This window comes from Lissotriton helveticus, chromosome 12, assembly GCF_964261635.1.
Source record: "Lissotriton helveticus chromosome 12, aLisHel1.1, whole genome shotgun sequence".
NCBI lineage: Eukaryota > Metazoa > Chordata > Amphibia > Caudata > Salamandridae > Lissotriton > Lissotriton helveticus.
This window is the reverse complement of record NC_136073.1, coordinates 61,186,502-61,200,340: the sequence shown is the minus strand read 5'-3', so window position 1 is coordinate 61,200,340 and position 13,839 is coordinate 61,186,502.

Below are 13,839 nucleotides of genomic sequence, written 5' to 3'. Positions count from 1 at the left end.
TGTGTGTTGAAATGTGATGGGTCCGCGGCTGGCGGTGTGAATGTTTTGTATGTGTCACGCGTACGAAAGGTGTATGAATGGCCTGTAAAGAGGTTGGTGCCTTGACGTGGCTTTACAGCTCACGAGCTGCGAGTCAGTGGTTCAGTTTTCATACTTTCAATTATACGCAGTGTATTTCATTTTTGATGAAATTACTTGCGTATCCAATTGTATGTACTGAATCATCACTCACCCTCGTGCCAAATCCAACCAGTATGTGTGTGTGCTTGCGGATTAGATGGGTGTGCAGTAATAATTGATTTTTTTCCTCTTTCTGCAGTAGGGTGTACCTTGCCCCTTATTGTGATTGTTGTTATGTGTTGCTTTTCCATTCGGATGGTGTCAATGGTCTGGTTTGTATCAGGTATGAAAGGTGCGTGAATGGCCTGTAAAACGGTTGGTGCCTTGTCGTGGCTTTACAGCTCACGAGTTGCGAGTCACTGGTTCAGTTTTTTTGCATTTATTTATTGACAGAGCATTTCATTTTTTTGAAATATCTTGTTAATAAAATTTTATGTACTGAACCATCACTCGCCCTCGTGCCAAATCCAACCTGTATGTGTGTGTCTTTGAGGAATAGATAGCCGTGCTTGAATGTTTGACTTTTGAGTAACTCTGTTAAGGTGTGGTATCCTTTTACTTGGGAGAACAAGGGGAGCGCAGGGTGGTAGGACTTTTTTGCCGGCACGGCGATCCCACGCCAAAATGTTTGGAAAAGTGCTATTTTTTCCTATTTTTAAGGTTTGCAAGGAGTTCTGGGTAGGAAAACATTGGTGGACCCACACATGCCATACCTCCCTGGACTCTCCCGGGTGTCTAGTTTTCAGAACTGTTTGGGTTTGCTACTTTCCAAAGAATACCACCCACCCCGGGCCAAAAACTCAGGTGCCTCCCCCCCAAAAAATCAAAGTTATATTGCTTCAGGGTATTTTATATTCACCACTGTTAGATTTGGACCTTTTCCTGTTGCAGCCACTATGGCTACCCACGCAAGTGAGGTACCGTTTTTATCGGGAGACCTGGGGGAATGCTGGGTGGGAGGTAATTTGTGTGTGCCCAGTGATGCCACGCTTTCCCACACTAAAACGTGTGAAAAAACTGATTTTTTCCATGCAAAAAATGAGGTTTGCAAGGGATTCTGGGTAAAGGAACGTTGGCGGATCCACGCAAGCCATACCTCCTTGGAAGCGCCCGGGTGTCTAATTTTCAGAAATGTGTGGGTTTGGTAGGTTTCCATAGATGACTGTCTCGCACGGGGCCAGAAACCCAGGTAACCCCTAAGTCCACCAGCTTTTGCAAGAGGGGTTACCTGGGTTTTTGGCCCCGTCGAGACAGCCATCTAGGGAAACCTACCAATACCACACATTTCTGAAAAGTAGACAACCGGGGGCTTCCAAGGAGGTATGGCTTGCGTGGATCCTCCAACGTTCCTTTACCCAGAATCCCTTGCAAACCTCATTTTTTGCATGGAAAAAAATCAGTTTTTTCACACGTTTTAGTGTGGGAAAGCGTGGCATCACTGGGCACACACAAATTACCTCCCACCCAGCGTTCCCCAAGGTCTCCCGATAAAAATGGTACCTCACTTGCGTGGGTAGGCATAGCGGCTGCTTTAGGAAAAGGCCCAATTCATACTGTGGAGACGAAAACATTACCTTTAGCCAAATAATCTTATTTTTTGAGGGGGTCACCTGAGCTTTTGGCCCGGGGCTTGGCAGGCATCTTTGGAAACTACCAAACCCAAACAGTTCTGAGAACTAGACACCCGGGGGAGTCCAGGGTGGTATGGCATGCGTGGGTCCCCCAATGTTTTCCTACCCAGAAACCCCTGCAAACCTGAAATTTTGGTCAAAAACCCCACTTTTCCATACTTTTTTGGGTGGGATCTCGCTGCCGGAACAAATGTCCTACCACCCAGTGTTTCCCTTGTTCTCCCGAGTAAAATGATACCTCACTTGTGTGGGTGGGCCAAAGGCATGTGACTTAGGCTGGGGTGCTTAATTTGTAAAACGTAAATATGAGTAAAAACTACTTTTTTCAAAATTCATTTTTGGCGTATTCTGCTTTGGGGCACCCACACAAGTGAGGTATCCTTTTACTCGGGAGAACAAGGGGAACGCAGGGTGGTATGACTTTTTTGCCGGCCCGGCGATCCCACGCCAAAAAGTTTGGAAAAGTGCAATTTTTACCTAATTTTAAGGTTTGCAGAGAGTTCTGGGTAGGAAAACATTGGGGGACCCATGCATGCCATACCTCCCTGGAGTCCCCCGGGTGTCTAGTTTTCAGAACTGTTTGGGTTTGCTACTTTGCAAAGAATACCACCGAGCCCCGGGCCACAAACTCAGATGCCCCCCCCCCAAAATCAAGGTAGTTTTGCAATAAGGTAATGTAAATTCACCACCGTACAATTTGAACCGTTTCCTGTCGCAGCCACTATGCCTACCCACGCAAGTGAGGTACCATTTTTTTCGGGAGACCTGGGGCCACGCTGGGTGAGTGAAAATTTGTTGATCCACGCAGATTCCAGAACTTTCCACCACAGAAATGTGAGGAAAATGTGTTTTTTTGGTCAAATTTTTATGTTTGCAAGGGATTCTGGGTAACAAAACCTGGGGGTGGGCAGGCGAGTCACCCCATCCTGAATTTCCCTGGGTGTCTAGTTTTCAAAAATGTATAGGTTTGCTAGGTTTCCCTAGGTGCTGGCAGAGCTACGGCGCAAAAACAAAAGGTAGTCTTTTTGTCCGAATCGTGCTAAATTTAACTGGGAAATTGAGGTGCAACCATGCTGCGTTTTGCGCTGTTTCATGTCGCAGCCACTATGCCTACCCACGCAAGTGAGGTACCATTTTTTTTGAGAGACCTGGGGGCACGCTGGGTGGGTGGAAATTTGTTGATCCACGCAGATTCCAGAACTTTCCACCACAGAAATGTGAGGAAAATGTGTTTTTTTGGTCAAATTTTTATGTTTGCAAGGAATTCTGGGTAACAAAACCTAGGCGTAGGCAGGCGAGTCACCCCATCCTGAATTCCCCTGGGTGTCTAGTTTTCAAAAATGTATAGGTTTGCTAGGTTTCCCTAGGTGCTGGCAGAGCTACGGCGCAAAAACAAAAGGTAGTCTTTTTGTCCGAATCGTGCAAAATTTCACTGGGAAATTGAGGTGCGACCATGCTGTGTTTTGCGCTGTTTCATGTCGCAGCCACTATGCCTAACCAAGCAAGTGAGGTACCATTTTTTTCGGGGGACCTGGGGCCACGCTGGGTGAGTGAAAATTTGTTGATCCACGCAGATTCCAGAACTTTCCACCACAGAAATGTGAGGAAAATGTGTTTTTTGGTCAAATTTTTATGTTTTCAAGGGATTCTGGGTAACAAAACCTGGGGGTAGGCAGGCGAGTCACCCCATCCTGAATTCCCCTGGGTGTCTAGTTTTCAAAAATGTATAGGTTTGCTAGGTTTCCCTAGGTGCTGGCAGAGCTACGGCGCAAAAACAAAAGGTAGTCTTTTTGTCCGAATCGTGCTAAATTTCACTGGGAAATTGAGGTGCGACCATGCTGCGTTTTGCGCTGTTTCATGTCGCAGCCACTATGCCTACCCACACAAGTGAGGTACCATTTTTTTCGGGAGACCTGGGGGCACGCTGGGTGGGTGGAAATTTGTTGATCCACGCAGATTCCAGAACTTTCCACCACAGAAATGTGAGGAAAATGTGTTTATTTTGTGAAAAACTTAGCTTTGCAAGGGATTCTGGGTAACAAAACCTGGTGGTAGGCAGTCGAGTCACCCCATCCTGAATTTCCCTGGGTGTCTACTTTTCAAAAATGTATAGGTTTGCAAGGTTTCCCTAGGTGCCGGCAGAGCTAGGGTGCAAAAACTACAGGTAGGCACTTTGCCAAAAAAGGGTCAATTTGTAACTGCTAAATTTAGGTGTGACCACGTTGCATTTTCCGCCGTTTCCTGTCGCAGGCACAAGGCCGACCCACACAAGTGAGGTACCGTTTTTATCGGGACACTTGGGGTAATTCAGATTTGTAAATCAACTGTTATTACCAATTGAGCTTTCATGCATTTCTCCCTTTGAATGAAAGACATTGTGTAAAAAAAAAATCTTTATGAAAAATGACCAATAATTCTCATGCTAGTATGAGTATTCCCAACTTTGAAAATATGCAATTATATACTGTTTCTGAAGTCTACAATTTGTACCCAATTCAGAAATACATAGGTGTCTTTCATACAGATTATTCCATGTATACATTTTCCAAGACAAAGTGCACTATACCCAGTAAATGAAAAAATACCATTGCAAGTTGCTGCTCAGTTTTTGGATCTGGGTTCGTCGGGTTCTTGGTGAAACTACAAGTCCTATATATCCCCACAACCAGGAAGGTCTAACGGATGTAACGGTATATTGCTTTCCAAGAGCTGTCAAAATTAGAAAAAGTTATAGGTGAAAACGTTGAGACAAAAGGCTGTTTTTTTCAACAAAATTTCAAATATTCCAATATCTAACTGTTAGTTTCTATAACGAAACCTTCATGGATTTAGACAAATGACCCCTTTCTGAATTCAGAATTTTGTCTACTTTTCGAAAATGTAAAGCTTTCCAGGATCCATTATTGCTTTCAAACTCATTTCTACCATTAACTGGAAGGAGGTGGAAAGCTCTAAAAATAGCAAAAATAGGCTATGTCCCAGAAAAATGCCAAAACTGAGTGAAAAATTTCGGTTCTCTGACAAAAGTCTGTCATTCTCTGAAAGCTGAGAAAATGGAGATTTCAGCCCCACAAACCTTTTTGTGATACCATTTTCAGGGAAACACCCTGAGGCTTTCATTTGCAGCCCGTTTTTCCCATTTTTCTGAAAAAAACAAAAAAATCACTATATTTTGCTAAATTTCTGGGCCCCCTCCAAGGGAATCCACAAACCCAGGGCGCCTTTAGAATCCACATGATGTTGGAAGAAAAGGACGCAAATTTGGCGTGGATACCTTATGTGGTCAAAAAGTTACAAGGGCCTAAGCGCGCACTACTCCAAAACGCCAAAAAAAGCCTCAGCACAGGAGGGGAAAAGGCCTAGCAGCGAAGGGGTTAAATATGTAGATTTCTTTCGACAACCATTAGTCCAAAAGTTAGCATCGGATATTAAGGACACGGGCGATTTTCTCAGATTACTTGAAAAGACAGAATTGAACACCAACTTTAACCTACTCAGTTTGGACGTCACAAGTCTGTACACATGTATTCCCCACGAGTCAGGACTGACGGCATGCCAACACTTCTTAAAAGAGAGATCAGTCTCTTACACATCACACAGACATGTTGACCACCATGATGCGGAGGTGCCTCACACAAAACATCTTTACATTTGATGGTAGGATCTTTAAACAAAACCTTGGAACTTCGATGGGGACCTATTTTGCTCCTTGCTTTGCAGGTCTCTATCTAGGATTTTCGGAGGAAACTATTGTTACTAAAATGGAGATGTACAGAAAACATGTGGTGAGATGGGCACGATATATAGACGACATCTTCATTGTCTGGAATGGCAATGAAGAAGGGGCAAACTGTTTTGTGAACAATCTTAATGAAAATGACTTTAACCTTAAATTCACAAGTAATTTTTTTTGCAACGAGACTGAATTTCTAGATCTCAAACTCAATTGTAAACAACAAATTGGAGAGTTCTCTATTTCGTAAGGAAACAGCAGGGAACTCACTGTTACACTCACGCAGATGCCATTCCAAAAGCCTCATCTGTAGCATTCCCCTAGGTGAGTTCCTACATGCGAAACGCAACTGTAGCACTGACGATAGTTACATAAAAAACAAGCTATCATGACCAAAAGATTCCAAGAAAGAGGATACACAAAAAATACCATCAGGAAAGCCAAAATTGAGGCAGAGAAGAGAAACAGATCTGACCTTCTAGGCACCACCAACACCGAAATGACAGACCAGGACAGTCAGAGAATCAGGTTTATAACCACCTATTTCCAACAATCAAAACAAGTTAGACAGAGTCTGGGTAAGTTTTGGCAAGTACTTTTGACTAAAAAATTTAGCATCAGAAATAGAACCTTTTCCCCAGATTGTCAGGAATATCCAGGTTGCGCCTGCATTGCTGGACACTCATGGGTGCAAGCGCTTGGATAATGGACACTGAAATCGGAAACGGGAGTGTAGACTACAACTCCCAGACTCCCCGGTGAAGGGGAGTATTTGTACAATCCCAACACGCTTCCTGTTGCGTGTAATTCATTTTTGGTTCCGGGTTCCGGGAGCCGGTTGGAGACGCCGTGTGGCCGCTCGTCGGCTATCTGGGTCTGTGCCTGTTTGGATCCTGAGTTGCCCGGGTGATCCAGGTAGGATCGGAACTGCTGTGAGCGCCAGGCTGTTCACGGGCGGGTTTCTGCTTCACCGAGTTTGTTTATCCTTAGAGAGCGGAGCGCGGTGGTTAACAGCCACGCGTTGCCGTTTCTATCTTCACTGGAGTGCTGTTAACTCCAAGGAGTGCATCGAAGGGTTCTGCCCTTAACTATTTACTGCTTAATCCGGTTTTGGGGTTTAACAGTCCGCGGAGCGTGGTGGTGGCCGCATCTACACGCTACCGTGCTTTGCACTGTTTTCGGCCTTTCTTCTTTTGATTCACTTTCAGGAGTGAGGAGGATTACTCGCTATTGGACATGCCAGAGATTACTTTGATTTCGTTCTGACTCCTTCACGGGAACACCGTTATGTATCGTGTACTACCTTATGGCATGTAGAGCGGAGTGTTGTGGTTCTTGCATCCCACGCACTACCGTTCCTGCAAATAAGGAAACTGTTTAAACGCTTGAACAGCACAGGCTATTACTTCTTGTTCTATCCCAGCCAGGAGCTGTACGATTAATAGAATCCAGTTAAACAACCTCTTGCATTCTGTCATGGTATTTTGGATGTAGGTGTATGAATCAGGTGGTCTATGTGTTCTAGAGGTTGTGCTTTGTTCCTGACCTGTGTTTATATTCCAATAGGTTTCATTGAATGGCAAGAGGTGATTGAAGTGTTTATCGTCCAGGCTGGTTTCACCCATACCATAAGGTACTTAGGTGTCATTTAGTGAGATCATATGAGAGTAGACTGTCCTCACTTGAGTTGTACTAAGTATATGTTTTGTCGTTTCAGGTATATCCCTTTCCCAGCTGACCCTTCGCTTTCCCGGTTCTTTTTCTCCCTCGCCTAATGGCTCAAGGCCTCTGTGTATTTGTATGGGAGGGTTTGTGACATTTGGAGGTGGACCCTTATAAGCATCAAACGGATTCCGTGGAGCAGATCTGGACAGAATTACACGCCCACGAAAATAGCTCTACCCGATCCGGTTGTGCTTATAATGGCGACTTTGGAAGATGTGCTCCAGGCCTTGGTGTTAGTTCAGCAAGAGTTAGCTGCTTCCAAGACAGAAGCAGCAGCCTTGGGGGATAAGGTAGACAGACTGAGTCGAAACCCTTTTGATGCGTCCTCTTCGCAAGTGCAGGTCACTGTTCCCCCACCCATTCCTTTGGCTAGTCCAGAACGTTATTCTGGCGATCCAACTAAGACGCAGGTGTTTTTAACACAGATCATGCTTCATTTCTCCTGCAAGCCGGCCTCTTTTCCAAACCATCACTCGAGGGTGGCTTTTGCCATTTCCTATATGATCGGGGATGCTGCCAATTGGGCAGTACCCTTGGTGAGAAACAATGGCGCCATATTATCAGATTGGGCCGCCTTCCGCGCTGAATTTGAGAGGGTTTTTGATAGACGCGCCACTACTTTCAGTGCAGACAGAGAGTTGCTCACCCTTAGGCAGGGCAGGAGGGATTTAGTGTCATACTTGTCTGACTTCAATAGACTAGTGGCAGAGACGTCATGGCCAGAGGAAAAGAGGATGTCACTTTTCTACCAAGGGTTAAGGGATGGACTAAAGGACATCATAGCACAGATAGACCCTCAACCGACTACCTGCACTGATATGATAAACATAACCTTACGTCTAGATGGCAGACAAAGCGGAAGAGGAGGAGAAAGAAGAAGGTGGGACAGGGTTTCTGTTGGGACCGAGTTTGTCCCTCGGGGGTCTTTGCCTTCCTCTGGATCTAGCTCAGAGCCCATGGAAATCGTAGCTGTAAGAGCACCCTTGACTAAGGAAGAAAAAGAAAGCCGTAGAGCCCTGGGGTTATGTCTATACTGCGGGGAAAAAGGGCATTTTGTTAAAGAGTGCCCCAACAAACCAAAGACATCTGGGGTATGGAACAAAAGCAAAAGGATAGCAGTCTCTTTGGTAGGTGCATCAGAGGCAGTGACAGAAAACCCTCAGGAAGCCCATAGAGAATCCCAGCCTTTGACAATTCCTTCGTTAACCGTTCTGGCTTTGAAGGATACGGAGACACATATAGTTCTCCCAATGAGTCTAGAGAGTCAGCGGAGAAAATATCAGGTCAAGGTCATGATTGACTCGGGGGCCACGGGGAACTTTATTGATAGCAGTTTAGTAACCTCTTTGTCCCTGGCCAGAGTAATTAGAGAGACCCCCGAGGAGGTATTAGCCGTGGATGGGAAGCCTCTGATATCTGGCCTCATCATGGAGCAGACCGACGTAGTGGAATTGACTTTTCAGGGACCAGAGGGATGGCATAGAGAGAAGTTAACTTTGAACATTATAGTAGCCCCTCAATAAGAGGTCATTCTGGGAATGCCCTGGTTAAGCTATCATAAGGCAAAGAACACCTTGTTGGGTCTACTGAACTGTCGCTCCCTTCCGCGGCATGCAGTAGAAGTCAATCTTCTCATACAAGATCGGGATTTAGATATCTTGTTCTTGACGGAAACCTGGATAACTTCCAGTTCCGATGCCGATCTAGTGCAAGCTCTCCCGTCCGGTTTTCTTGTGTACCATCTTGATAGACCGGACGGGCATGGGGGTGGCATCGCTATTGTGTACAAGGACACATATGTATGCAGGGCCCACAATGGGTTAGTTCTGGACTGCGAGAGCTGTCATTTTTCCTTGCGGATATGTCCGACAGTATCTCTATCAGGCCTATTGATCTACCGGCCCCCGGGTGGGGTGGGTAACTTTGCTAGTTCCTTAATGGAAACTGTGACGTCCTTGGCCTCATCCACGTCTAATTTGATAGTATTGGGAGATCTTAATCTCCATTTCAACGATTCCGCCGACCTAGTAGCCCGAGATCTTCAGGAGGATCTGCAAGCTTGCGAGTTGGCCTTAATGAATGTTGGGGCGACGCACGATAAAGGGCACTTACTCGACCCTCTGTTCTCCAACATTCCCCGTTTGGGGGTGTGGCCAGCACTTCCCCTCCCGTGGTCTGACCATTTTCCGGTATCGGCTTTCTGGCAAGTCGACCCACCGCCCACAACTGCTAAGCAGGCTTTTTTGATGGACAGAGCCTGGTCCAGGCTATCGATTAATGACTGGACTTCTAAGTTGGAAGACGTGCCCCTTCCCTTCGATGCGGACCCAATTAAGGGAGACGCCAACTTTAATCAATGGCTGACCGCCTCTCTTGACGCTCTTATTCCGAAAAAGAGAGTGCAAAAGAGGGAGAAAAGATTTGGATCCGCCCGATGGTACACTGCCGAGCTTCGAACCCTTAGGAAGGGATGTAAAAAGGTGGAGAGGGTGTGGAGAAAGAAATGGGAGATAACTAGGCGAGAGGAATACCGCGTCGCGATGAGGGGCTATAAATCCGCTCTTCGGCAGGCAAAAGCCTAATTCTTTGAAGAGCGTATTCAATCTGCCTCTAGCTCTGCTAGAGAGACTTTTAAAGTAGTCAAAGAACTCCTTAAAGTCCCTGAGCCCGTGGTTACCCATAATGAACAGAAGTGTATGGAGCTCGCAGATTTCTTTCATACGAAAATTGAGAAGATTTTAAAGACCCTGCCTCAGCCCCAGCTGCCTCATTACACGTATAAGCTAAACATAGCAACTCAGCCTAGTGAGGCATCTATCCATTTAGACACCTTCGGCCCAGTAGTAGTGGCTGAAGTTTCGAAGGCCCTTGGATCCATGAAAAGTGGCTCCCCCATGGACCCGGTCCCCATGAAGTTTCTTAAACTAGCAGCAGCTTCCATCGTGGCTCCCATCACTGATCTAATGAATGCCTCCTTTGCCCTGGGTTCGGTGCCACCGAGCTGGAAAACAGCAGTTGTAAAGGCACTCATAAAGAAGCCGAGTCTAGACCCTTTAGACCTGGCAAACTTTAGGCCCATCTCTCTGTTGCCGGGTCTAGGCAAAATTGCGGAAAGGCTGGTGAATCAACAACTGTCGGGCTTCTTGGAGTCTAATGGACTGCTTCGAGATTCTCAAACCGGATTCCGTCCAGGTCAGGGCACTGACACTGCCCTCTTGGCAGTTGTTGATGAAACTAGACGCATTTTGGATTCAGGAGGGTCAGTGGCAGTGATCCTCCTGGACCTCAGTGCGGCGTTCGACACCGTGAACCACCAGGTGTTGATTCAGCGGCTGTCAGAGGTGGGCGTGTCAGGGGTTGCCCTGAAGTGGCTGAGGTAATTTCTTACCGGACGTACATACCAGGTTTGGGAAGGCAGCCATCGGTCTACATCTATCCCCCTCCAGTGCGGAGTGCCACAGGGCTCGTCTCTCAGCCCGACATTGTTTAATGTTTATATGGCCCCCCTGGAGGCGGTGGTGGCTCCTTACGACATTAAGATCGTCAGTTATGCGGATGATACGCAGTTGGTGGTCACCTTATCCCAACTGGTAGAGAATCCCGACCTACTGCACTCCTGCCTGTCGGAAGTTCATACTTGGATGACTGAGTCAGCTCTTAAGCTGAATAGCTCGAAGACAGAGATAATGCTGCTAGGGAGTAAAATTCCCTTGCTCCCCGTGACCAGCTGGCCGAGCTGCATGGGAGACCTCCCAAGCTCGAAAAAGGTGATCAAGAGCTTGGGGGTCTGGTTAGACCAAGATTTGTTGTTTAAGACCCAAGCCAAGAAAACCGCAGAAGTGTGTTTTGCCCTGCTACGGTCAGCTCGCAAAATTTTCCCTCTTCTGCCTGTAACATCAAGGAAGCTGTTAATCCAGGGCCTGATTACATCTAGACTGGATTACAGTAATGCAATCTTTCTGGGCGCCCCGGAATCCACTTTGAACAAACTCCAGCAGTTCCAAAATGCGGCAGCAAGGCTGCTCATAGGCATCCCTAGAACACAGTCTGCCAGACCTGCTCTAAAGGGGTTGCACTGGTTGCCAGTGCGGGAAAGAGTAAAATTTAAAGCACTCTGTACAGCCCACAAAATCCTTCTGGGGAAGGGCCCCCCAATATTGAGGAATCTAGTGGTTCCATATAAAGCGAGTAGAACGTGCGTTCGGATCAAAAACACCTTCTCTTAGTCCCCAGAGTTAAAAGGGCTCGTACTGGCGGGAGAAGGTTCTCAGTTAACACAGCGAAGCTGTGGAACTCGCATCCTTTTGAACTGCGCGCTGAGACCTGCACACTGCGATTCCGCAAGTGTCTTAAAACCCACTTGTTTCCTGCTTGACTGCACTAATCTTGCCGTTTTTTCTACCTGATGGTGTCCGGAAAAAGCGCCGGGACGCCCAAGGGTAACTGCGCGCTATATAAAATTTTAAAATAAAAATAAAATAACCATTTGATTGATTGGAAAACTAAAGAGGTCCGGTTTTTGTCGGAGGTATGCAAGGAACATCTGAACACTTCCCAAACCCGGCCTACAGCTGCCCTCTTTCTTCCAGTGGTGGTGGCTACTGCCGCCAAAAAAAAAGGTTATTCTACCCTCCGAATACCAGTGTTTCGAGGATGTCTTTAGTGAAAGCCAGGCAGAACAACTACCCCCACACCGGACGTATGATTGTCGAATAGATCTAGTGGAGGGGGCCACGCTACCGTCATGTCGCGTCTACGCACTGTCGGTGCCCGAGACAGCGCATCTAAAAGAATACCTTGACCACTATGTTGAGATCGGGTTCATCAGACCCTCTAGATCCCCAGCGGCCTCTGTTTTTCATAAAAAAAGCGAATGGAGAACTGAGAGCCTGTGTGGACTACCGGGTATTAAATAAGAACACGGTACGAAACCGATACCCTTTGCCCCTCATTACGGTCCTATTAGATCAAGTGAGGGATGCCCAGATATACACCCGCTTGGACTTAAGGGGTGCGTACCATCTGGTGCGTGTTAAAGAAGGAGACTAGTGGAAAACTGCCTTCAAGACTCGTTACGGATTGTACGAATATACTGTTATGCCGTTTGGGTTGTGTAACGCCCCGGCGGCATTTCAGTATTTTCTTAACGATGTCTTGAAGGAGTTTGTGGATGTTTGTGCGGTCGTCTACATCGACGACATTCTCATTTATTCAGACAAGACAGAGATGCACAGGCACCATGTCTCTCAGGTTTTACAGCAGTTGGGAGAAAACAAACTTTTGTAAGCTGAGTAAATGCGAATTCAGCGTGACTGAGGTGGAATTCCTGGGGGTGATTTTGAGTCCTACTGGTTTGCAAACGTCAGAGAGAAAAGTGAAGGCAGTCCAGGAGTGGCCGATCCCATCTAGTGTAAAAGACGTCCGGAGCTTCTTGGGCTTTGCGAACTATTACCGTAGGTTTATTTCACAGTTTTCCTGGGTAGCTTCGCCTCTGTCAAAGTTACTCAGAAAAGGAGTTGCTTTTTTTTGGTCTACAGAAGCGAATAACGCTTTCAAGACTCTTAAAGAAGCCTTTACCACCGCCCCAATCTTGGCCCATCCCAAACCAGAACTTCCGTTCATAGTGGAAGCGGATGCGTCAGACACAGCGATAGGGGCTATCCTGTCACAACGGAACCAGACCACAGGTCAATTACATCCCGTAGCCTACATGTCCAAGAAGCTGTGCCCAGCAGAGACGAACTATACAATAGGCGAGAAAGAGCTGTTAGCTATAAAGAAAGCCTTTCAGGAATGGCGTCAACATCTGTGGGGGGCGGCGTTCCATGTCACAGTGTTCTCTGATCACAGAAACCTTCAGTACATGAAAACAGCAAGGAACCTCACTCAAAGACAGATGACGTGGATGTTGCTTTTCTCTGAATATGATTTCGTTATCACGTTTAGACCTGGGGTGGAGAACAGGAAGGCTGATACCCTGTCCAGACAGTCTCATACGGACAACGTTCCTAGTGAAAAATCCTTAGAGGCGATAGTGGATCCGGGAAAGGTGGTTAGCTTAGTTCAGGCAAACACCTTCTTGGATATGATTCGCCACTCAAAAGCTCATGATGCATGGGTGACTTGGGCTACTCTGGGGAGTGGTCGCACCTTGAAGCAGGGGCTACCCTTTCAAGATGGGAAACTGTTTCTACCTAGTGTAGCTTTAAGGAAGAAGGCTTTTGAATGGTGTCATGATACCTTGTTGGCAGGTCACTCAGGAGTGGACAAAGCGGTTCAGTTGCTGCAACGTCATTTCTGGTGGGAAACCATCAAGGGAGACATAACCACATGGGTAAGATTCAGTGATGAGTGTGCCCGAGCCAAGAGCGAGACAGGAAAAAGGACGGGCTGCTGATGCCTCTACCCACGCCAAAAAGACCTTGGCAGACCATCAGCGTAGACTTTGTTACGGGACTACCCCCGGATCAAGGCAAAACGGCTATCCTGGTGGTAGTTGATAGTCTCACTAAAATGGGACACTTCATTCCCTGTGTGAATCTCCCCACCGCCAGTCAAACAGCCCAGTTATTGTTAAGCAATGTTGTTCGTTTGCATGGAATACCTGAGGGGATAATCTCGGATAGGGGT